General features: G+C 34.2%; 1 protein-coding gene and 1 long non-coding RNA gene across 2 annotated transcripts in view; both read left to right on the plus strand.

The window, feature by feature from the left end:
* Positions 1-25,313, plus strand: part of LOC136025398 (uncharacterized) — a 300,981-nt gene that overhangs the window by 15,314 nt on the left and 260,354 nt on the right. The window lies entirely within an intron of this gene.
* Positions 4,990-24,682, plus strand: LOC136025394 (uncharacterized). The gene is made up of 3 exons (XR_010617083.1): positions 4,990-5,279; positions 7,704-7,779; positions 24,461-24,682. It is a non-coding gene; the product is annotated as an uncharacterized LOC136025394 (long non-coding RNA).

Below are 25,313 nucleotides of genomic sequence, written 5' to 3' on the forward strand. Positions count from 1 at the left end.
GCTCCTTAGAATTAATATCACAATTGCCTTTTACCAGGCTGACGGGAAATACCGGAGTGTTATGTTTTTGGTTTAATATTTTTAATAGTGATGGTGTTATAACATTTATACTATTTATTTAAAATTGAAAAACAATAAAATCTGGACCAAGGGCTTGTAAAGGATGCATGCTATTAATCACTTCTTTAATTTTTCTTCTGTGATGTTAATTTCATCATTGTCTTCTATTGTCAAGACGTCTGTAAGTACGCTTTTTAATTTTGTGTGATATTGGGTATCACTACTTACATCATCTTTTCCAAACCATCTCTAGAAAAGTACTTCGCCTGCCTCCTTAGTTGACGTTGTTATTGAATCATCATCTTCAGTGACATGAATAGACCTAAGCGGAGGTTCATTTTTTTTTACACACAAAGGTAGATATAGGATTTCAATCTAACTTTGTGAGGAATAATTTTAAAACGGATTAGAATATTAATGGTAGCCGATGGTCACCCCACGGAAAATACCTAATTTTCGTACCCCCATACCTTTTCTAAGAAAATTACTTATCTTATTTATGCGATTATAGGATGTTATATATACAAAATCAAAGACAAAGAATTTACATCAATTGTTCCTTCGCTCTTATTCTTTTGGCGTCATCCAAGATCTTAGAGAGTCACAGTTTGGTGATGGAGACAAAGATGTCTCCTTTGTTTTCTCTACTGATATTTATCATATACCGTGATATCTTACCGTAATATCGAATTAATTACCTCCACTGGTCAAGCAGCCTCGAATCCCCATATAAATGACAGTTGAATGTAGATCCCCGGTATAAGGTATAACTCTCGTTAGTAACAATTTAAGTAGTGCTTATGTAAACAATAGAAATAGTACAACACAATTACGTAGGTTGCCTCTGGAATAAGCCCCTCCCCCTTGTGTGTGTGTTTTTACTTATACATATAATATGTATGTAATATGTATATATATATATATATATATATATATATATATATATATATATATATATATATATATATATATATATATATATATATATATATATATATATATGCCTACATAAATGATAGTTGAAAGTAGATCCCCGGTATAAGGTATAACTTTCGTTAGTAACCATTCATTTAGTGGATATCTAAGAATGAGAAATAGTACAACACAAAATACGTAGGTTGCCTCTGGAATAAGCCCCTCCCCCTTGTGTGTACTTATACATATAATATGTATGTATATATATATATATATATATATATATATATATATATATTTATATATATATATATACATATATATATATCGCATATATATGTATAAAATGTATATGTAAAATAATAAAATAATATACAAAATATATTTTCATATGCGTAAATCATATTCATATTATAGATTACACATTATATCTATGTAATTAAAAACTGCTTGTTACATAAAACAGTAAACAAACAGAAAACAAAGGAGAGTTGAAGGAATGACCGAAATTCAATTCTTTGGAAGGTTTCGATTACTATTGAACCGCATCGATCCTTACTTAGGGTTTGTTACTACGAACTGTTTGCTATACATTCAGATTAATATTTGCAAACATTATTTGAATTAGTAATTGTTGTAAACAGAAATTATTACATATATAAGGGGGTTATCGTTAGAGTTCCAACTATTTAGGAATTATTAATGAAACACAAGGGCCGTATAATTAAATTGATAATTTTATTTAAAATTTCGAAAAAAAAGCTTTAGCATAAAGAGCGAAGTGAAGAGCTGTTTTTTTTTTTTTTAAGTTTAAACGTTGCTCTTCAATTTCAGGTAAAATCTTTTTTACTTTTTTATTCACTTTCTTATCGTTTTTTATATTAATGCAGGCCAATCCATCCCCCCCCCCCTCAATGAAAAATTCCCTTCCCCCACGCAAAACTCCTCCACGGAAAGATCCTCCTACATAACACCTCCCCCAGAAAATCTCCCTGTAAAATATATGTATACACCCCAATAGCCAATGCTATATGTAAAAATGGGCAAAGTTCATAACTTGGAGTCCTTCCCCTGGAGGCTGTAGGGGGTCAAGTCATCCTAAAAGACATATTTGTTCAACCTCTTGGCTATGCTCAGAAAAATGGCAGTCTCAATTTTGATGAGATGACATTGGAGAAAATGGGACGTGGGAGGGGGGATATCTGCCTTCAAATATTGTTGGTGACTTAAAAAAGGCACTCCTGTTTCGGAACCCTCTTTCGATCTTTTAGGATTACTGCTCGATACAATTACCCATGGGAAGAACAAGCAAGCAAACAAACAAATGAACACGCATCTGTGATCTGGCTTCTGGAAAAAAAACTAACTAAATTCCATATTTTTGTATAAGAGCTTAACACCTCTACAGTAGGCTTCTCAGATATGCTGAATCTAAGGGTGCTATTTTCATTCATGTCACTTAATTTTCAAGGGTACCCCCATTTTTCAACAATTAAGCAAGTTTTCTCAAGCTCGTAACTTTTGATGGGTGCTATTAAACTTGGTGAAATTTATATATTTTGAGTAAGGACGAAAATTCAATTTTTTCGAAGGTTTCGCTTGCTACTGAAACGCATCGCTCCTTACTTATAGTTCGTTACCACGAACTGTTTGCTTACTTACACTGAACTGTTTGTTTACTTACGTTGACACTTACTTACAGTTCATTGCCACGAACTGTTTGATATACATTTAGAATGATATTTGCAAATATTATTTTAATAATAGGGCTAGGTTTGTTCAACTCGAATTATTTTTACGTTAAACAAAATACGAGAAGTTTTAATGTAACTCCTTACTTTTAGTTAAAAAACTTATTTCTTTTTATCTAGTTTTATATAGGAGCTTAAAACCTCTAATGTAGGGTTCTCAGATATGGTCAATATAAGGGTGCAATTTTAACTAAGGTCACTCTGTTTTTAAGGGTCCCACCTTCTTTTCAACAATTAAATACTCAGACTTGTAACTTTTGATGTGTGGTATTGAACTTGGTGAAATTTATATATTTTGGATAAGGACCAAAATTCAGTTCTTTCAAAGTTTTACTTACTATTGAACAGCATCGCTCCTTACTTACAGTTCTTTACAAAGAACTGTTTGATATATATTCAGGTTTATATTTGCAGAAATTAATTCTATAATGGCGCTAGTTTATTCAGTACGATCATATATGTAACAAAAATATAAGAATACAAAAGTTCTTTAAGTAATCTAATTTATAAGTTACGTAAATCTTTTACTAATAAAAATATTCGTAAAAAATTGAAAATTCTAGTTGCCTTTTTAATTAACCAAAAAGTCGGAGGGCAACTAAGCTTCCTCCCCCGCTCTTTTTTTCTCAAAATAATTTGATCAAAATTATGAGAAAGCCATTTAGCCCAAAAATAAAAAATGAGCGAATTTCGTTTTGATTATTCCTCTGCAGAGAGCCAAAATCAAAACATGCATTGATTCAAAAACGTTCAGAAATTAAATAAAAAAAAGAGTTTTTTTTTAACTGAAAGTTAGGAGCGACATTAAAATTTAAAACGCACAGAAATTACTTTGTATATGAAAGAGGCTGCTTCCTCATCAACGCCCCGCTCTTTACGCTAGAGTTTTTTACTTTTTTAAAAAGAAGAATTGAGAGAAAGAGTCAAACTTTAGCGTAAAGAGCGAGGCGTTGATGAGGAAGCAGCCCCTTTTTACTTACAAAGTAAAAAATTATTATGCAAATTTCGTTTTAAATATTCTTGTGCGATGAGTCAAAATCAAAACATGCATTATTTCAAAAACGTTCAGAAACTAAATACTTTTTTCTTTAACTACAAGTAATGAGCGACGTTAAAACTTAAAACGAACATAAATTATTCCATATATGAAAGGGGTTGCCCACCCGTAAATATATTTTACGCTAAAGTTTCTATTGTTTTAAGAAGTAGGCTTTTGACAAAGATCCAAACCTTAGTTTAAAGAGCAGGACTTTGAAGGGGGACAGCTACTTTCATATACGGAATATTGATCAGAAATAATGCATTTGAAATAATTAACAAGAGGGGCTGCCCCCTTCTCAGTATATCATTATTTAAGCTAATGTTTGACTTTTTGTTCCAATTATTTAAGAATGAATTTCTTTTTAGAAATTTTAAAAAAATTTTTAGAAGTTTTTAAAAATTTACAATACTTCAGCATAAATTGCGAGGTACCAAGGTGGGGTCAACCCACTCATATACATAATAACAGCCAAAAGCAAATTCCGAGAGAAATTTCCGTTTCGGTTATAAAAAACCTATACTGGGTCCAGGAGGAAAAGAATGGTCAGTGGGAGGGAGTATTTTTCCGTTGAGCTGCGAGTCGGATTTTACAGAATTAAAACATACATCAGAAATTACATGATTTTTTTCCAGTTTGTAAAGCAGAAAGCAAAAAGGGTCATATAAATTTAAAAGACACATAATTCATATCGTAAAAGCAGAAAATTATACCTTCATCAACATCGCAATCTTTTCACTAATGTTTCAATTTTATCCCGTTTCATTTATAACGACTCCCAAAACACAAGGGTCACTTAGTTAAAACATTACAAAGTTTTTTAAACTACTAAATAGCAATTCATCGTGAAGAGAGAGGTGTTTAGAAGTGTTTGCTGGTGTCTAACAAGCTATAGAAGAGTGAAGTGTTTAGGAGAGTGGGAAACACCCTTCATATATCAGAAAAGGCTAAAACTGTGCAACTTGCCCCTATTGTTTAAACGTACTATTCGTTTTTGAAATGGTGACAAAATTTATAGCTAAAGGTAGACCACTCAACATCGGATTGAAAGATTGTCGGTTCCAACACATTCTTTGATTTTAGTAGAAATAAAAAAAGAAACAGTTATGATATTGGAAGTTTTACATAAAATAATACAAAACAAATAAATAAATAACAGTTATATTTTATTCCTATTGTAGATGGCGAGGGGGAATATTTAATTTTCCTACCGGAGCAGCAGTAACATTACTTACAAAAAAATTGATAACTTATTATGCGCCTATATTATTTTCCTTTCAATTGGTTTCCAGGCTTTAAGAAGCTTTTCCTGTTGATTAACATTTGTGAACTGGTACTTTATGAGACTTGTCTTTGTTCTTAACTTATTTTACTTTGTTTAAAACTCAGTGTTTACATAACATCAGTGTAGCCTACCCCGCAAAACATCGGTGTTTTGTTACATTTTGTGAATATCTGTGTTTAGTGACATTTTGCTGACCCAATCCTGAACGACGCAGACAAATCTTTGACTAGTAAGCAATATTTTTTTATATTTTAATCTTTGGGCTTAGTTTAAGATTTCCTGATTAGGATTTCTCTAGGTCAGTCTATCAACAGGTGTGATTAGGCCTAGGCAAGGGCTTTGGAAGGGGAAGTTTTCCCAAAATAATGTGGAATAAAATTTATTAAATATCCCATGCATCTTGAATCTGGGCCCTTTTGCCCCCCCCCCCAATAAAAAGGCTTGACATTTACCACTTAGCCAAGGATTTTAAATTTGAAAAAAAATAGCCTGGAATCAAATGGTAGGCTAAATTTCTTTGATTCAAATCTAATTTGAGTATTGTAGCCTAAGTAACAAGGTGTAGACTAGGCTATTGTTTAAAGAGGTAAATAAGGTAAAAATTGTTTTCTTAAATTGTGTCCTTATCATATGCCCAAGTTCTAGGCTAATGCTGTCTGTTCTTACAACAACTTAAGGCCAGGTAACAAGAAATTTAGATACAAATTTATAGCCTTAAGCTTAACCTGGTTTATTCAACTAGCTTGATGCAATTGGTGAGATAACAATAATGTTTAAAGATTGCTGAATTACCTAATCAAATGAAACAAATCTTGGTAGGCTAAGTGTAGACTTCTTTTTAATACTGTTCAACAAATTAGCTGAACATATCACTTCATTTCTTATTTAGTTTTTTTCTAACATGTAGATATCAAGTGTAGCTAACTGTATATATCTTTTTAATACTCTTTGACAAACTTAGCCAAACATATCAATTCACTCCATGTTTATTTTGGGGTCCAAATATATTAATCATTGTACTTGGAAATTCTATTTTAATACATTTATGGAACCTTCACAAGAATATATTTGTATTCTAAATTACACACAACAATTTTTCAAAGATTTAGGCTATAAATTGTTGAATGAATCAAGTGATGGAAATGGATTATACAACTTTTACACAGCACATCTACAAAGAAATAATAGCCTAAGTTTTAAACTAATGTTTTAACTGTTTCCTATAGCCTAGCCTACCTAAGAAATGGGAAAATTGTAGCATTTTTAAAGGGAGGCCTAGAAAAGGCTTAAAATTGAATCCCCAAGTAAATTTATTCTTTTGTACCAGAAGAGAAAAAAAAGCAATGGGAGATTTGTTTAGGCTAGTTCTCATTATAATTTACTTTTGTATTAGGCAAGACTTGGGAATATAGAAAAGGAGACATGTAGGAAAAAAGGCAATTCTTATTTCATAATATACACAAAACATTTACCCCAAAACCACTAATGTGCAGATATTTATCCCAAACTATATTCCATGTGTCACTCTTGTTTTAAGTGTGCACTCATAAATGGAATGAGTACAGAAACAAAAACATAAATAAAATTGGCTAGCCTATGTATATTTTTAATAAAGGGGAGGGGGTTGTGCATAGTAGAAGTTCCTTCAAAATGTGTTAATTTCAATTTTTCTAGATAGGCTAGGGGCATAAATAAATGTAGACCAACATCAATTTTTTTAACCAAAGGTTCCTATCCATCCATTAGGGAGGGAAATAAGAAAAATTAGAGATGTGAAGCATTTTCTTGAAAACACTTGGATGTTCAATTATGGATATTAATCTTTGATTATTGTCTCATTTGGTCCAAAATGAGAATAATGCTGCAATATTACTATTATAATTTTATCACCACAAGCCTATTACAACTGCTCTAGCATTCTATTACCATAACATAAGACGGTTTTGGTAAGTCTTATTTAATCAAAAAAATATTTCTTTCATTTTTTGGGATATCTGCTGTATATCTACAACAGATGATATCTGCTGTAGGGCAACAATAGCCTACATGGGATTTTGGGCTATATAAAAGTTGAAATATTTTATTTGATTTGGTATATATTACAAGCTAAATTTCTTGCTTTTGATAAACTTTTTTACTTTAAAATTATAATGCTGTTTTGGTACAGCTTACCTGGGACATTTTTGTTTTATATAGCCTTGAATGTTCAGATTTTTTGTAGGGGTGGAGGGTGGTAGGATAAATGATGGGCTGTTAACCAGGGATATGAACAAGCTTCTCAAAATATGATTTGACTGTCTTGACTTGCTTTATGCACCTATGTTTGGAAATGATAAGCTTACAATTAGTGCTATTGACTATTTAACTGTATAATCCTATTGACTGTTGAGACGCCAGTTTTTACTTCATAGTATGAAGAACATTTTTTTTAAGGTGCTTCCACTGTGCATCAATAACATATTAAGAAGATTTAATTCTTCATTTTCTTTAAGGGAGAGTGTACTCACACTTATTTTAGTGCCAATTTTATAGTTATAGTTTTTGAATTGTCAGCTTATATTCAAGCTTTTTGTAGTTTGTAACTTCATTGCTTAAAGTTGCTTGGTGTTTAATGTGTGGGGATATATATTGAAAATAGTTTAAACTTTTCTAGGTTGCTCTTCTTGTTGAAGCTTACCACAATTTTGAAGTCGGCAGAGCTTTTTTGGAACCAGGATAATTTTTGAAAGGTGCCAATATGCTTACGATCTTTTCTAACTTGTACTTTTGTGTATTGGTTCTTAGCATAAACTCATGTCATCCAGTTAAGTAGTTACAAATTAATTATTTCATTAATACTAATTTCTTGATATAACTATTGGTATGGTAAATGACTATCAAATAATTTCATACTATAACAAAAGATTATTTACACCACAACTATCCATTCTGTTCTAAAGTTCCTTTGAATGATCTTACAATTTGAATGATTTCCAAAATTCTATTTCTCAAAATATATATCTTCCATACATTTTTATGCTTCTTCAAAACATATGTTAAATACCTTTAGTCCTACTATTTATTGAGTTGTGCTATTCTTGAACAATCTTTTACTATGTTATAATGTAATCTTCAGAGCATCTACCAAGTCAGGGTTGAATATTTTGAAACCAGTTATTGTAATCAAACAATCCACATATATTGAAATAATATATCACCAACACTGTAAAAACAACATAAAGAAAAACAACCATAGGCACATAGAAAGTTAGACCAATGAAAGTAGATTTGCATTGTCAACATAATGAAATTTTTTTATTAGCCTAATTCTTGATAAAATATTTTTGCCTTATACATCCTTTTTTTGTTTAAGGAATAAATGTCTACTTTGTAATTTTAATTTGAGCAAAAGACTACCTAAAATTTTCATTAAAGATTGTTCTATTTCTTTTTCAAATGTAGGAAGTATTTTCTTCAAAAAGGGAATTGAAATCATTCTGTTTTATAATTTGTACCAGCATTCCTAAAACACTAAACCTATACCTTTCCCCCTGAAGATTTTTGGGGTTGCAAAAGATTAGACATGGTGTTTAGGAACCACTCAAAGCTTTATATACCAGTAAAACTTCTTTTATTGCTAGTTTTTCTTTGGATTATAGTCTAGAGATGCTTATATTCAGACGTTTACCTGGTATTTAAGGAGTTTACATTTTTTTTTACAAAGTATATTTTTTGGCCCTTTCTGCTGTAGAAGGTGAATCACTGTCAGCCTGTAGCAAAGCTATTGGTTATTATTACATAGTATTCGATAAAACTGTAAAAGAAAATAGGGCTTTGTTAGTACAATGGGATATTATAAACCAAAACATTCATATGTTTTAATTCTTATAAGACTAAAAATTTAATGTACATCACATTTGAGTAGCATCATATATGAATTGTCAGCACACCTTTGGGTACACTGACAGCTCAATTATTTTTAACACTACAAAGTGTTGTGTTCAGAAAAAACTGTTGTAAGATAGTTTTAGTTTCTCTTCTGTTCTTATTATTTTCTTAGGTCTCCTTATGTTACCTTTCTTGGGGGAATTCTCTTTTCTAATTTATGTACGAACCTTTCTCTTTGTTTTATCTTATTCTAATAATGCTAATTCTGTTTCATTTCTTTTTTTCAGGTGCTTCATCTAAAGTGTTATTGACAGTTTTTAATCCTAGGTTTGGATAATCTTACTAATCATTTTTCACATTTGCAGCTTTTTAGGGAGTTTTTAAGGCTTTTTAGGTTACAATATTGTGAGAAAGAAGACACTTTATTTTAGTCATCAGGGAATTAGACAGCAATTCAATGGTATCACAAGAACGAAAGAAGAAACTTAGGGAGAAGGAAAGGTATGACAGTCGAGCTAAACAGGTTTCTGGCAAAAAGAAGGAGTACTATGAGAAAAACAAGGACGTTCTCAAATTGAGTTCCAAAATCAGATTTAAGCAGGATGAGAAAGCAACAGCTCTGAATAAATGTTGAATTTTAAAACGATATAATACTGATGAGGAGTATCGTCGAAATTGCATCAATTCATCATCAGAACGTGTAAAGGATAGATACAAAAATGATGAGACCTATCGCTTGAGGTCTATCAAGTCTGCATCAATGAAGAGAAACATCAAATACAGAGATAATGAAGAGTATCGTCAGAATTGTGTCAAGTCAGCATCAGAACGTGTAAAGGATAGATACAAAAATGATGAGACCTATCCTTGAGGTCTATCAAGTCTGCATCAATGAAGAGAAACATCAAATACAGAGATAATGAAGAGTATCGTCAGAATTATGTCAAGTCAGCATTAGAACGTGTAAAGGATAGATACAAAAATGATGAGACCTATCGCTTGAGGTCTATCAAGTCTGCATCAATGAAGAGAAACATCAAATACAGAGATAATGAAGAGTATCGTCAGAATTATGTCAAGTCAACATCAGAACGTGTAAAGGATAGATACAAAAATGATGAGACTTATTGCCTGAGGGCTATCAAGTCTGCATCCATCAGGAGAAACATCAAATATAGAGAAAATGAAGAGTTTCGTCGAAATTACATCAATTCAGTCTCTTTGGAAACAAAGAACCAAATACAGGAATGATCAAATGTATCAAAGAAATCACATTGATAAGGTTACAGCTTACAATATGTTGAAAAGATACTGAGGAATTGATTTTTCACTCAAGGAACAGAGGAGAAAAAGATCAAACAAAGTCATCAAATTCTATAAGAATTTTTACAGAAGCCGGAGGCTGACGAAAAAACACGAGGAAACATCCTCATATCCCTCAACTCTGCATGAACTCGCAATGAGATGTACACAAAAAAAAAAAAGGAAAATTTATCCTTCAAAAAAGGTAAAGAAAAGTCAGGGCCAAGCACAAACCAGTGCCAAGTCTTTGAATATGTCCTGCTTCATAAGCCAGTCAAACCACAATTCGGTTGTGGCTAATAACAGGCAATCCAGATTCTATGTGAGAAATTATAGACAAAGGTGGGCATACAAGTCCAGTACTGTAGCAAAAATGAACTCGGATTTAGAAAATTTGAATACCATCTTTGATATGTACAGAAAAAATAAGAGAAAGTATTCAATCATTGAACTTAAGCTACTGCTAGAAAAAGCTAACGCAGTCATTAACATATCATCAAATTCACAAGCAAAGCTACATGCAAGCATTCACAAGCAGTGCTCAAAATTTTTGGAGCATCTACCAAAATCAAAACATGCATTATTTCAAAAATGTTCAGAAACTAAATACATTTTTCTTTAACTACAAGTAATGAGCGACGTTAAAACTTGAAACGAACATAAATTATTCCATATATGGAAGGGGTCGCCCACCCGTAAATATATTGCTCTTTACGCTAAAGTTTCTATTGTTTTAAGCAGTAGGCTTTTGACAAAGAGTCAAACCTTAGCTTAAAGAGCGGGACTTTGAAGGGGGACAGCCACTTTCATATACGGAATATTGATCAGAAATAATGAATTTGAAATAATTAACAAGAGGAGTTGCCCCCTTCTCAGTATATCATTATTTAAGCTAATGTTTGACTTTTTGTTCCAATTATTTAAGAATGAATTTTGGCACGCAAGGACCTTTTAATTAGGATAAGAAGCTTTTTAAAAATTTACAACACTTTAGCATAAATTGCGAGGTACCAAGGTGGGGTCAACCCACTCATATACGTAATAACAGCCAAAAGCAAATTCCGAGAGAAATTTCCGTTTCGGTTATAAAAAACCTATACTGGGTCCAGGAGGAAAAGAATGGTCAGTGGGAGGGAGTATTTTTCCGTTGAGCTGCGAGCCGGATTTTACAGAATTAAAACATACATCAGAAATTACATGATTCTTTTTCAATTTGTAAAGCAGAAAGCAAAAAGGGTAATAAATTTAAAAGACACATAATTCATATAATAAAAGCAGAAAATTATACCTTCATCAACATCGCAATCTTTTCACTAATGTTTCAATTTTATCCCGTTTCATTGATAACGACTCCCAAAACACAAGGGTCGCTTAGTTAAAACATTACAAAGTTTGCAAAAATGAACTCGGATTTAGAAAATTTGAATACCATCTTTGATATGTACAGAAAAAATAAGAGAAAGTTTTCAATCATTGAACTTAAGCTACTGCTAGAAAAAGCTAACGCAGTCATTAACATATCATCAAATTCACTAGCAAAGCTACATGCAAGCATTCACAAGCAGTGCTCAAAATTTTTGGAGCATCTACCAAAATCAGATTATGTCCCTGATGTTGCAGAATTCACCCTTGCAATGGGAAATGTCAGGGAACATTTTGTGTATAATGAAGCTTATCACCTCGAATCAGTGTATAAAATCTTTGATGTCAACCATTGTTTGAGATGTGGTCACACTGGTGACCTTTACACTGCAATTCCAATTGACGAGGAAGGAAGAGCAGTATTTTTTGATTATGGTAATAATCATGCTGTAGAAGTTGGTAATAGATGCTTGTGTGTAACGACAACACAAAACGAGCAAGATAATGAAACTGGGCAAAGCTTTCCTAATTTTGTGTCTCCTTGTCTCAAAGGGTTAGTTGAAGGATCAGAATCACAGTCTTCTACCAAGTTTGATGATGAAGAATGGGATACTAACATACAAAGTAAAATTCTAATTGATATCTGCCAAAGATATATTGCAAAGGATTTGAATAAAAATACTGATGAGAGTAGGACCACCGAAAAAAATTCTGCTGTCAAAAGTCGTTTGGCAGACAAAAATCACCCATTTAAATGGAAATGTCACCAAGATCTCTGCAAATTTGAGCCGATTGACATTCAAATGTGTCATATCCTCTTTTGCACAATTTCCGAAATGAACAAAGAAGATTCGTTAACGGATTCCCTTGTTAAATTGTATTTGGATAAATTCAATTATTGTACAAACCAGTCAATTCACCCTGACAAAATAGGACATTCAATTTATTGTCACCCACGCAATGGATGTTAAAGCTTTCTTCGTGCTCTACGAGCATTGGCGCCACATATTCCTGTTCTAGCAAACTTTGTTAGAATCTTGTACAAGGCAATAGAAAGATGCAGACTCATTAGAGATGTGAAAACAATTAGGTACAAAGGTAGTATTGCACAATTAAGATCCATAGTAGAAGCTGCAATTTCAAAACTGAGGATGAAAAACTTTACAATGTTTCTGGAGCCTATGCGTCCTCGGGTATCTACAGAAGAATCGGAAATTATGAATATCTTTGGGAAAAATACTATGAAAGTAGCTGAAATAAGAGACGAATACCCATCAGTTCCTTGTGATTGTTGCGAACAGTTAAAACTGCCAAATGAGGTAAAAGTTCTTGGCTCTTTTTCGAAGCGAAAGGGCTTTGATTATATGACCCAAATTCTTCAAGAAGAGACTGATAAGTATGTACCTAGAGAAGAGAGAGATGATCTCCAAATGTCAATTGACTTGATGGACTACTTATTGGAAACATTCAAACTCTGTGAGTATTGTGCAGGAAAAATGCTTTCAAATAAAGAAAATGTACGTTATGTACCTTAACGTCCAAGCAACTCCAGATTGTATCAAGAATTTGAATAAATTTGAACTGGCAATGATAAGATTTGTCATGCCATGTCTAACTGTTGTTATACTTGGACGAGTCATGGGATCAAAGAGACCTGCAAACGAATTGACAGAGGCTCTTAAAGGAAGAATTTTATATCTACCTGTAGATGTTCAAGCAAATGCGGATGTACAACCAGAGAAGTTGCTCAACATTGACAGCTTTGTGATACTTGTCAACGGTCAACCAACCTATAATAAAAATGTTTGGACAGCACTTATTGATTTAAGGAAAATACACAAAGCACTAATTTGGTTGAAAGAAAACAATATGGTGTACAGGAACATCAAAGCGTACACACTAGAGGAGTTGCAAGAGATTCTTGAGAGTCGTTTATTAGAAAAAGAAAAGGGACAAGAGCAAACTTATGAAATACCAGAGGGAGCAATATTAGAAAAACTTACAAATGATGCCAAATCACACTTAGTAGAGCATTTCTCTATACAACCACTAGACTCGTCAGTACCGAAAGACTTTATAGATGACTTCAAGAACAATAAAAACATTGAAAATGACCAATTTCAATTGAAAAGATTACATGGTTTAGGGGAGGATCTCTTTCAAGAGGAATTGGACATCAAAGCATTTCCAAATCTCTTCCCTGATGGCAAAAACCATATGCGGGACATGGCCCGTCAGTTTTCGATGCGAAATGCAGACTACATCAAAGGGCGTCTTCTTAGTAGACACCCACAGTTCTGTTTAGATAAAAACTATCTATTTCACATCTTTCAACATCAAGAGTTGTCTTACTTTTGTAACAGTGTTGCACATATGATTAGGACTGTCAGGCCTAATCAAAGTACAAAAGATTTTCTGGATCAAGTTCGACACAGAGACGGTGAAATGGAAACGTCAATTTTTTCAGTCCAGTCAAAAGTGAGAGGATCTCGACAATATTTTCATGCTTGGCGGGAAAACGTCAAGGGCCACCAACGTTATTTATTACAGCCTCTTGTGCAGAATAGTATTCTCCAGAATTCATAAAACATTTATGTGACATCATCAGTCATGTGGTTGGTGTCGATAAAATGACACCAGCTGAATTAACAGCAATGGACCCTGTGTCTGTGGCTATACATTTCCACAAAAAATGGAGGGCCATATTCAACAACCTTATCTGTGCAAAGTTGAATCCTGTCTTTGGTAAAATCAAGGATTACTTTTGGCGAATTGAATACCATACGAGAGGTGCTCCACATGTGCATTGCATTCTCTGGGTAGAAGATGCACCAGTCATTGGAAAATCATCACTTGATGAAGTTACAAGGTACATTGATAGCATTATCACATGTCAATTTCCTGGTAAACTATTGAGTCCAACCCTGCACAAACTCGTTGTCGATCACCAGATGCACCGCTGCAACAAATACTGCCAACGGAAATTCAAAAGAAATTCAGGCAAATGGATTAGTTATAGCAGATTTGGCTTTCCTCGCCCTTCTAAAACACAAACTGAAGTCCATGGTGTGATTGATTGTTTGGCTCATGGGACAAACCGCCAAAAACCAAGAAAGAGGATCTATGACATTGCTCGTACAGATAAGGAGAGGTACATCAATGATTACAATCCCTCATTGTTATTGGCCAATTTGTCAAATGTAGATGTTCAATATATTGGCCATATCGGCTGCAAGTTGCCATACTATATAACAGACTACATGATGAAAGGTGAGAAGTCAGAAATTGATGAGATGTGGGAAGAAGTGAATAATGCGTACAAAGGTCTGGGCCCACGAGCAATGTCTTTTCTATTAAACTCAGTTAAAACGCGTCAAGTTGGAGCAGTAGAGGCGGCAGATAGGCTTCTTGGCACAAAATTGCACAGTTTCTCAAGAAAATTCAGATTTGTGGATTTATCCAAGGTGACAGAACTAAAAAGGACACTTAAGGCTGTGATTAAGTGAACTTGAAAACATCGAGCTTCAGAATTGAAGTAAGGTTAGCCTTCTGTCTTTTAATTCTCTAGAGACCGTTGGTTGTCAAAACTTCAAGTAGTACCAATTATCAAGTCTTGTCAAAGGTTTTGATTGACAGCTTCCTTTGGTGAGATGTTTCAGCCGAGAAATAGTAGTATATTTGGCTGGGTAAAAGTAAGATTTTATTATTTAAAGTAAAATAAAAATTTTAAGATTTAAATTTTTTTTTAATTTAAAATTTTTTTTAATTTTTTGCTTAAAATCTAAGTAAAAATAAATTTTATTAGTTAAAGATATACGCAACTTACAAATTAGCTTGCGTAAAGAAACTTCTGTATTCTCATATTTTTATTGTATATACGAGGGGTTTCACCCCCTCGTCAGTACCTCACTCTTCACGCTAAAGCTTAAAATTTGTCAAAATTTCTTAAGAATGACCCCTGAATAACAAAAGCCGTAGAATAAATAGTTGGAATTTCTAAAAATACTTTAACGTAAAGAGCGAGGTATTAGGAGGTGAGCCCCTCATATGCGTAATAATTTCTGTTCCTTTTAACAGAAATTATTATGGAATATTTACAGGAATTAATATTTACAAGAAAATAATAACAGGAATATTCTGTTCCTTTCAGTTGAAAAACTTTGCCATATTTATTTTTTCATTGTTTTTTTTTTTAATAATGCTAGAAAATCCTGCGCTCCCTTCATGGAAATTTTCTTCCCCCATGACAAATTCCTCCGTGAAAAATTCCCCCAACATATCCCACTCTTCTCAACCCCTGCCCCAAACCAAATGAAAACGCCCCAGAAAACGTCTGTACACTTCCCAATAACCATTACTATATGTAAGCACTGGTCAGTGTTAGTAACTTGTAGCCCCTCCCATGGGGACTGTGGGGGAGTAGGTCATCTCAGAATTTAAATCCGGTGACTTTTGGAAAATAATTAGCGTGCGACGGGGGCCTAGGCACCCTCCGATTTTCTTGGTCACTTGAAAAGGGCACTAGAACTTTTCATTTCCGTTAGAATGAACCCTATCGCAACATTCTAGGACCACTGGGTCGATACGATCACCCCTGAAAAAAAAACAAATAAACACGCATCCGTGATCTGCCTTCTGACAAAAAATAAAAAATTCCACATTTTTAAACAGTTCGTAGTAACGAACTGTAGTAAGGAGCGACTAGGCTCAATAGTAACCAAAACTCTAAAAAAATGGAATTTTCATACCGATAGTTATATCAAAAGAATGGCATTTTAATGCTGATTTAAATATATAAGTTTCATCAAGAATAGTCTTACCCATCAAAAATTACGAGCCTGAAAATATTTGCCTCATTTTAGAAAATAGGGGAAAACACCCCTTAAAAGTCATACGATCTAAACGAAAATCACACCATCAGATTCAGCGTATCAGAGAACCTTGTCGTAGAAGTTTCAAGCCCCAATCTATAAAAATGTGGAATTTCGCATTTTGTGCCAGAAGACAAATCACAGATGCGTGTTTATTTGTTTTTTTTTCCAGGGGTGATGGGAAATTAGAGGGCACCTAGGCCCCCTCCCACGGTCATTCTTACCCAAAGTTACCGGATCAAAATTCTGAGATAGCCATTTTATTCACCATAGTCGAAAAACCCAATAACTATGTATTTGGGGACGACCTACTCCCCCGCAGTCCCCGTTGGAGGGGCTGCAAGTTACAATCTTTGACCTGTGTGTACATATAGTAATGGTTACTAAGAAGTGTACAGACGTTTTCAGGGGGATTTTTTTGGTTTGGGGGATTTTTTTACATATAGTAATGGTTATTGGGAAGTGTACAGGTGTTTTCAGGAGAATTTCTTGGTCGGGGAGAGGGGTCGAAAAGAGGGGGATTTACTGGGGGAACTTTCCATCGAGGACTTGGTCATGGGGGAAGAAAATTTCCATGAAGGGAGCGCAGGATTTACTAACATTATTAAAAAAAACATTGAAAAAATATATATGAAAAAGTTTTTTTTCAGCTGGAAGTAAAGAGCAGCATCAAAACTTAAAACGAACAGAAATTATTACCCATATGAGGGGCTCACCTCCTCCTAATACCTCGCTCTTTACGCTAAAGTATTTTTAGTAATGTCAACTATTTATTCTACGGCTTTTGTGATTCAGGGGTCATTCTTAATTAATTGGGCCAAAATTTAAGATTTAGTGTAAAGAGAGAGGTGCTGACGACGGGGTGAACCCTCTCATATGTGTAATAAAAATATGAGAATAAAAAATTCTTCACGTAAGCTAGTTTATAAGTTACGGATATCTTTTACTTATAAAACCATTCGTAATAAATTAAATTTCTAGTTGCCTTTTTTTATTAACCAAAAAATTGGAGGGCAACTAGGCTTACTCCCCCGCTCTTTTTTCCCAAAATCATTCGATCAAAATTACGAGTAAGCCATTCAGCAAAAAAAAAAAAAATCAAATTTTGTTTCAATTATTACTCTGCGGAGAGCCAAAATCAAAACATGCATTTATTGAAAAACATTCAGAAATTAAATAAAAAAACAAGTTTTTTCAACTGAAAGTAAGGAGCGACATTAAAACTTAAAACGGACACAAATTACTTCGTATATAAAAGGGGCTGCTTCCTCATCAACGCCCCGCTCTTTACGCTAAAGTTTTTTACTGTTTTAAAAAGAAGAGTTGGGAGAAAGAGTCAAACTTTAGCGTAAAGAGCGGGGCGTTGATGAAGAAGCAGCCCCTTTTATATACGAAGTAATTTCTGTTCGCTTTAAGTTTGAATGTCGCTCCTTACTTTCAGTTGAAAAAACTTGTTTTTTTATTTAATATATTTAAAATCAGCATTAAAATGCGATTCTTTTGATGTAGCTATTGGTACCAAAATTCCATTTTTTAGAGTTTCGGTTACTATTGAGCCGGGTCGCTCTTTACTACAGTTCGTTACTACGAACTGTTTGATAAAGTTGGAGGACAAGCAATATAAACAAAGGTATTTTATTTCAAATGACAATACAATTAAGTATGTAACTACAAAGAAGGATAGAATGTAAGGAAAATGAATTTTCCTGTTACCGGTATTAGACGATTAATCTTATAAGTACGGCTCTTGTATTGGAACCCCCTGTGGAACTTTGGGATCAAAGCATCAATGAAGAATCCTTTCAGCTTGGGAAAAATCTTTTCGGTCCAAAAGCCTGGATTGCGGTCTATCTTTCAATGTAGAAGTCTTTCTGGGTAAAAATCATGAAAAAGCAAGTATATAGATGAGCACATTCAAGCTGACTGATTGTACTTGGTAAAAGTAGTCGTGGCCTCGTTTGGGGTTGACCAGTCCATTCTTTCCAACTTCCATGCAATAATCCGCCTTAGACTCTTTTCGGTTCTTTATCCACTAGCCTATCCCTAAATTTCTCGCAGTTTCGCAGTTCCATACCTCGCTTTGATTTAATTTTCCCCATGATTTCGGCTTTGTGTGCATAACTTTCCTGAAGGCTCCTGACTATTTCTCATTTCTATGTTTCTTCATTGCATTGAAATAATCTATGAAAATTTCACACTATTAACAAGCAGCTGATTATTCCAGCTTGTCATTCTCGTCTCTAGGGGTTATTATCGGCGATCTGAAACGATTCTTTATGGCAACCGACGTGTAAAAATTTCAGGTAGCTGAAAATATTCTAGGGGACTGTTAGAAAACAGGAAAATACATCAAAAAATGGTTCCAATCATCTTATAGGTTATTGTCTTCTGCACATGATAGTACCAATTTTGTTCCAAAAGCAATATCCTTCATAGAGTACACTTGTGAAAAATACCTAGACATTTTCTAAGATTTCTAAGCAATTATAGGAAATAGAACAAAATCCTTTCAAACATTTTGTAGCATCTTCAAGAAGCTATGGCCTGATATTAAAAGCGGCATCTTCCGCCAATGAATACTTGAGTACTTTTTAAATATAAATTTTCAATTTAACATGGGATTTTCGAGTTCCATCAGTTCACTTAATCACCCCCTTAAACCATTCAAGGAATTGGAAGTAATTGCAAGTAAGGATCCCCTAAGTTCGGATCTGTATGTTGCCCACTGGGTAGCTGATGTTTATCCAAATAGGCCAGAGCATATGGAACACATGAGTCTATATGAGCTGCTGTCTTGGCATGAACGTGAACGACGGGGCAATGATGAAAAAATGTTACTGAAAACAGGTTCATTTTTTTAAGACGACACACTCAAAAACCATATATCATACAGCACAAAAAGGCCAATCCTTTGGAATCCGACGAGAAGAAAGAACAGTACTACGGTATGCTGTTGAAATTGTTCAAGCCATGGAGAAATGAACGCAATATTCTGGTTAATGACTTCAACAACGTTGAAACATATTGAATTGAAAGTGAAAAATATCCAGCCATGGTAGCCTATCATGAGAAACTGGTAAATAAAACCACATGCGATGCCGAATTTGAGACAAGAGTACGCCAGCGAGCCACGGAAATTCAGGTTACTGAAATGAATGACTTAACTGATGGGCAACATGAGATTGATGATCCAAATAACGCTATACAAGGAGAGATTATTGATAGAGCAGCTGATGCTATGGAAGATTTAGTCAATGCGAATAGACAGCTACTAGAGTCTATCACAAGTGAAGAGTTGTCAAATGACTTCAATTCCCTTAATTTAGATCAGAAGAGAATTGTAGACAGAATTATAGGCAACCTAAAAAATGGCAGCAATGATAAGCCTATCAGACTGATAGTGTCTGGCTTTGGGGGAACTGGGAAGTCACGAGTAATTAGTGTACTTAGAAGGTTCATTTGTCAGGAGTTCGTGAGGGAGGAATGTCCAGTTGTTGTTATGGCCCCAACTGGACTTGCTGCTCATAGTATAAAGGGTATTACCATTCATCGATGCTTAAGCCTGCCAGTTGACCAGCAGACAACTGCAAAGTATTCATCTTTATCCACCGAACAATTGCTGACATTAAGAAAAACCCTTGGACGAACTCGACTTTTCATTTTAGATGAAATAAGTATGGTCTCGTCTCTTATGCTGATGTATATTCATTTGCGCTTGACGGAAATTAAATCTACTAATTTCCCAATGGGAAATGCCAACTTTGTTCTCTTTGAAGATTTTCTTCAATCGAGGCCTGTGTCGGCAAATCCACCGTTTATTCCTCTTACTCGTCTAGAAATCCGAAATAGACTTGGATCCATGGGATCCTTTAATCTATGGCATGAATTTGAGTATGATGAGCTGACAATCAACATGAGGCAAAAAAATGACAAGCCATACGCAGATACACTTGCTAACATAAGGCTTGGAAAATGTGAAGAACAGCATCTCCAGTGTCTTTCTACACGGAAATTTGGATGCATGTCGCGAGCCACCTCAGAAGAAATTACCAAATTATATTGTAATTTGTGTAAGGAAAGGAAAGTGCCGGTTATTTTGATGCCCACAAACGACGACTGTAGGGTAATAAACAATACACTGCTAAAGGAAACGAGCTCGAAGCACGTTACACTGACTGCCATTGATTGTCTTTCTTCGGTGGTCAGAAATAAAAGAATTGAAGAAGAAGCAGCAAAAAGTGTTGCAAGCTTTGCAGATGACTGTAAACGAACTGCTGGTGCATTAACAACATTGGTACTATCAATTGGTGCACGAGTAATGCTTCAAAGAAACATTACAGTGGATAAAGGCTTAGTAAACGGATCCATGGGCTACGTCAAAGAGTTTAAAAGTATACCATCTGGTGAAATAGTTAGTGTTTTGGTACAATTTGATGGTCAAGATCAGTTGACAAGCATAGGCCGTACTACAGTTCGATTTGAAGCGCTCAAAGAGGTCTATTATACTAGAAAACAGTTTCCATTGCAACTAGCATTTGCAATTACTATTCACAAGTCTCAAGGCCTCAGCTTGGAATGTGCTATTGTCGATGAAGGAAGTCGTTGCTTTGGACCGGGGATGATTTATGTTGCATTATCCAGAGTTACCACTAGCGCAGGGCTGCATCTTGTGGAACTTGATCCAATTAAAATTATTGCTGACATGGAAGCAATCTCAGAGTATAATCGTCTTAGGAGTAGTTATATACCTGACCTTCCATTATTGAGAATCATCCAAACACCCACAACTAATTTGAATGAGGACGTTGTGGAAATACGTAGCTTAGGAGATGTTTATCCGAAAAGGAAGAAAAATGTCGAACATGCAATCATTGGAAAAGGGGAAAAAAGAAAGCAAGCAATAGAAGATTCGTTTTCAAATAAGACGAAAAGCCGAAAAACAATGTCTATAACAACTGAAGTAAGATCAAACGCTATGATATTGCCAACGAAAGGTGATAGCGTTATCCTAGGTATTGAAGGCAACAAGAAACGATCCAGCCGAAAGCAGCCCTACCAAAGGGGTATTGGTGCAGGAAGAAAAGGTTTCTAAAACAGAGATGGTGTTTCATGCTATGCAAACTCTGCAGTTCAGTGCGTTTTCAGCTTACACAGAATACTTTTTGATATTCTGCAAAATTCACAAGGCAACGTTGCAACTGAAATTTTACGGCTAGTAGTGTCGTCCCTTGACAAGATAGAGTCAACAGTCCAGCTAAGATCATTGCTGCCAACTGTGTATGGATTTGCTGAGGACAAACAGCAGTCACTCTGCGAATTTTGGGAAGTTTTGTTTAGAAGTATGGATGAAGAAAACTCGGAAACAAGCACAACAACTGCCCTCAGTCCTCTTAGTAGACTATTTCAGTTCAAGAATCATACATTTTTGGCTTGTCACCGCTGTAGCTGGAGCCAAATAGATGATAATATGACAAATGGAAAAGTGTGCTATTTTCCAGTTCCAGGAGTTCTGAATCCCGATGCACCCGCTCATGAAGAGGTTGTTGAGACATCGGACATTCAATTTCGTGAAGTGTTAAGTCCATATCCTGTTGGAAAATTTTGCCCAAATGAACATCAACTAACAACACACACAGTTTTTACTGAAATGCCGCAGTTTCTTGCGATCAACTTGGACAGGAGTGCAATGGCACATAAAATTACGAGAAGAATAATTGGTTTTGAGCAAGATCACATTTTGTTGGAAAGCACAATGAGTGAGGTCATATCAGACGTTAGCTAAAATGATATCGTCGTATCTTTGGAGCGATATAGAGCTATTGCCATTGTTTGTTCATACAGGTATTAATTTCAACTCTGGTCACTATTACGTTTACAGGCGAACGTTGGAAGGCACATGGTGTCTCTGCGATGATTCAAATGTGAAATTGATGGGAAAGCAAGCAATGGACTGCTCAGGTATAACTTTTGCTGTTCTTCAAAGATGTAGCTAATATTTTTTTGTCTATGTTTTAATCTAAATTATACATAAATGAGATATAACATAAGGGATCAAATTTTAAAATAATTTTAACTTGTTTTTTTTCAAGTTTGGAATTAAAGTACACTTGAGTGATAGCTTTTGCACTAAATACTAACATCTCAGAAATATTCACCTGCTTCTAGTCTCTCTCTAAATACTTCATAGAAAATTATAATTTTTTATTTTTAAATCAGTCGGGAATTGATATTGATTTTTAAGACGATGTGGTAGTATAAACTAAAGACTGAAGTAACATTTGTATATGAATGAACTTTACATTGGTTTAAAATGAAAATGATGGTTGGTTAGATAAACTAGAAGCTGGAATCATAGCTTATAGTGAACCAAAGGTACACCAGCATACCAGGAAAACTTGACGTGGAAGCCTTGTACCTGGGCACCACGAATAAGACTGCTGGCTGGATACATACACTTGAAGCTAAAATCTTAGCTGATGGTGAACCAAAGGCACGCCAGCACACCTGAAAAACTTGGTGTGGTAGCTCTGTGCCTTGGGCACCACATTATGGATTTGACCCGGATTAGCCTGGATAACAAATCCATACATTTTTCTCCCCCCGGTGCATCTTAATTCATTCCGTTTCGAATTTTAATTTGGAAATTGTAATGAAATTAGGATCACCATCAGCGACGCCTTCTCGTTGGCGGGGGAGGGGCAACAGAACGGAGTTGAACATATTATCCAATAGTCACAAGCAGGTGCGCGCATGTTCTCCAGTGTTTTCACGTGGAATTAAGTTTTGTTTAATTAATAGATAAATTTTGAATTCGCTACACAAATATCGAACATAATGGAGAAAATATGGACATTCACATTGAAATTGAGAATTTTCATATTCAGAGTGAACGGACGCGTCAACATGCGAAACTTGGTTCTCTAACACGTTTCTAATTTGTTAGTCTTTTCAATTTTTTTTTTTTAGAGGCCTAACCCAATAATTTTAAATAAAATAATGATTTTTTAAATGGAGAAGTTGTAAAGCATTGAATAGCTGTGAAAAATGTTCACAACAAAATGTTGTGAAAACAACATTTACTCCTTTATATTATTTGGGGATGTTACGAATTAATCAACGAAAGTGTTTAACTCCATTCTGGCAAAGTTCGCTGAATTAAACTGATTTCTTAGTTGTTTATAAACTTACCTCTACTTCTAGGGTGCAACTTTGATTTGGCTAACACAGGATGACTGCAATTCACTTAATAATGGCCAACTGAGGTCAACTGTTGAGATATCCGGGGCCCGAGATTACTCAAACATAATTTGGAAATCATATTTTTAAATATAGCCTTATTGCCATTCTCATCTGTGCACGCTTAATTATACATATTGTTTGTTTTGTTTTTGGTTTTTTAGCTGAAAATGTATTTAAGGAAACAACCAATGCGTTACTGTAGAATAGTTAATATTATTGTTTTACGCTAATTTTTTTAACTTTTCAACTTTGTGCATATAGTTGAAACTATTTTCAACGCTTTCTGTACTATAAGAATGTTTCTTTTGATTTTAACTTTGATAATGGTACTTTAAACTTTTTCCTGTACTTTTAATTAATTTCATAAAATTAACTTTAAAGGAACTTTATGCTTCAGTAGTTACTCCCAACGAATTGGACTTTAAAACTAACGTTGAAATTTTTTTTTTTTAACGTTGAAAAAAGCTCATATGGAACCGTCGTCCCCACCAACGAAACTTTGTTGTCTGACACGTTCCTAGTGATTTAGTCTTTTCAAATGTCTTTATAAAAGGGCTAAGTCAATAATTCTAAAGGAATTTATAATTTTTTCCCTGGGGACATTGTAAAGCATTGAATATAATTATATATTGATTTAAACCATATTTACTCCTTTACATTTTTCTGGACTGCTACGAATTCATAACCGAAAGTGTTTAACTCCATTCTAGCACAGTTCGCTGAATCAAACTAATTTCTAGTTCTTTTATAAACAGACCTCTATTTCCAGGGTGCAACTTAGAAGTCGCTACCACAGGAATTGACTTAATAATGGCCAACTGAGCTCACATGTTGAGATATCCAGGGCCCAAGAGGGCTGAAACACAATTTGCAAGTCATATTTTTAAATGGTGCATTATTGCCATTCTCTTTAGCGTACTTTAGAATATAAATGATGCTTGTTCTGTTTTGTTTTTTTTAGCTTAAAAAAAATAAAACAATTTCATTGAAATGTATCTTATGGAACAACCAATGCGTTACTGTGAATAGCTCATATTATTGTTTTAGACTTCATTTTTTTTAATTTCAAACGTCCTGAATATAGTTGAAACTACTTTCAACGCTTTCTGTATACTATAGAAATTTTTATTAATTTCGACTCAATAGTAGTACTTTAAATTAAATTACATTTAAACAACCTTTATGCTTCTGTAGTTGTTGCTGAAGAGTTGGGAGAAAAGACAAACTTCAGCAATAAGACAGAGGTTTTTACGAGGGAACCCTCATGTACATAATAGAAACTTTAAGTATTATGCAGGGAGATTTCACATTGAGAGGGTTTTTTGGGGAGGAGAACTTCCCAGAGGTAAATTTACACGAGTGGACGAGTGGTGTTGCCTTAATATCTATATATATATATATATATATATATATATATATATATATATATATATATATATATATATGTATGCATACATGTCTCGAATAATTGTTAAGTTTTAATTATTCAATTAATTATCATTTATATCAAGCTCATATCACAAACTATTTTTAAATGAACACTACCAATTTTTATTTTCTGATAATATTAGCATCTATTTTCTGTTACCCGATTCTTATTGGAAATTCTACACGAAAGTTTC

This window comes from Artemia franciscana, chromosome 3, assembly GCF_032884065.1.
Source record: "Artemia franciscana chromosome 3, ASM3288406v1, whole genome shotgun sequence".
Taxonomy (NCBI): domain Eukaryota; kingdom Metazoa; phylum Arthropoda; class Branchiopoda; order Anostraca; family Artemiidae; genus Artemia; species Artemia franciscana.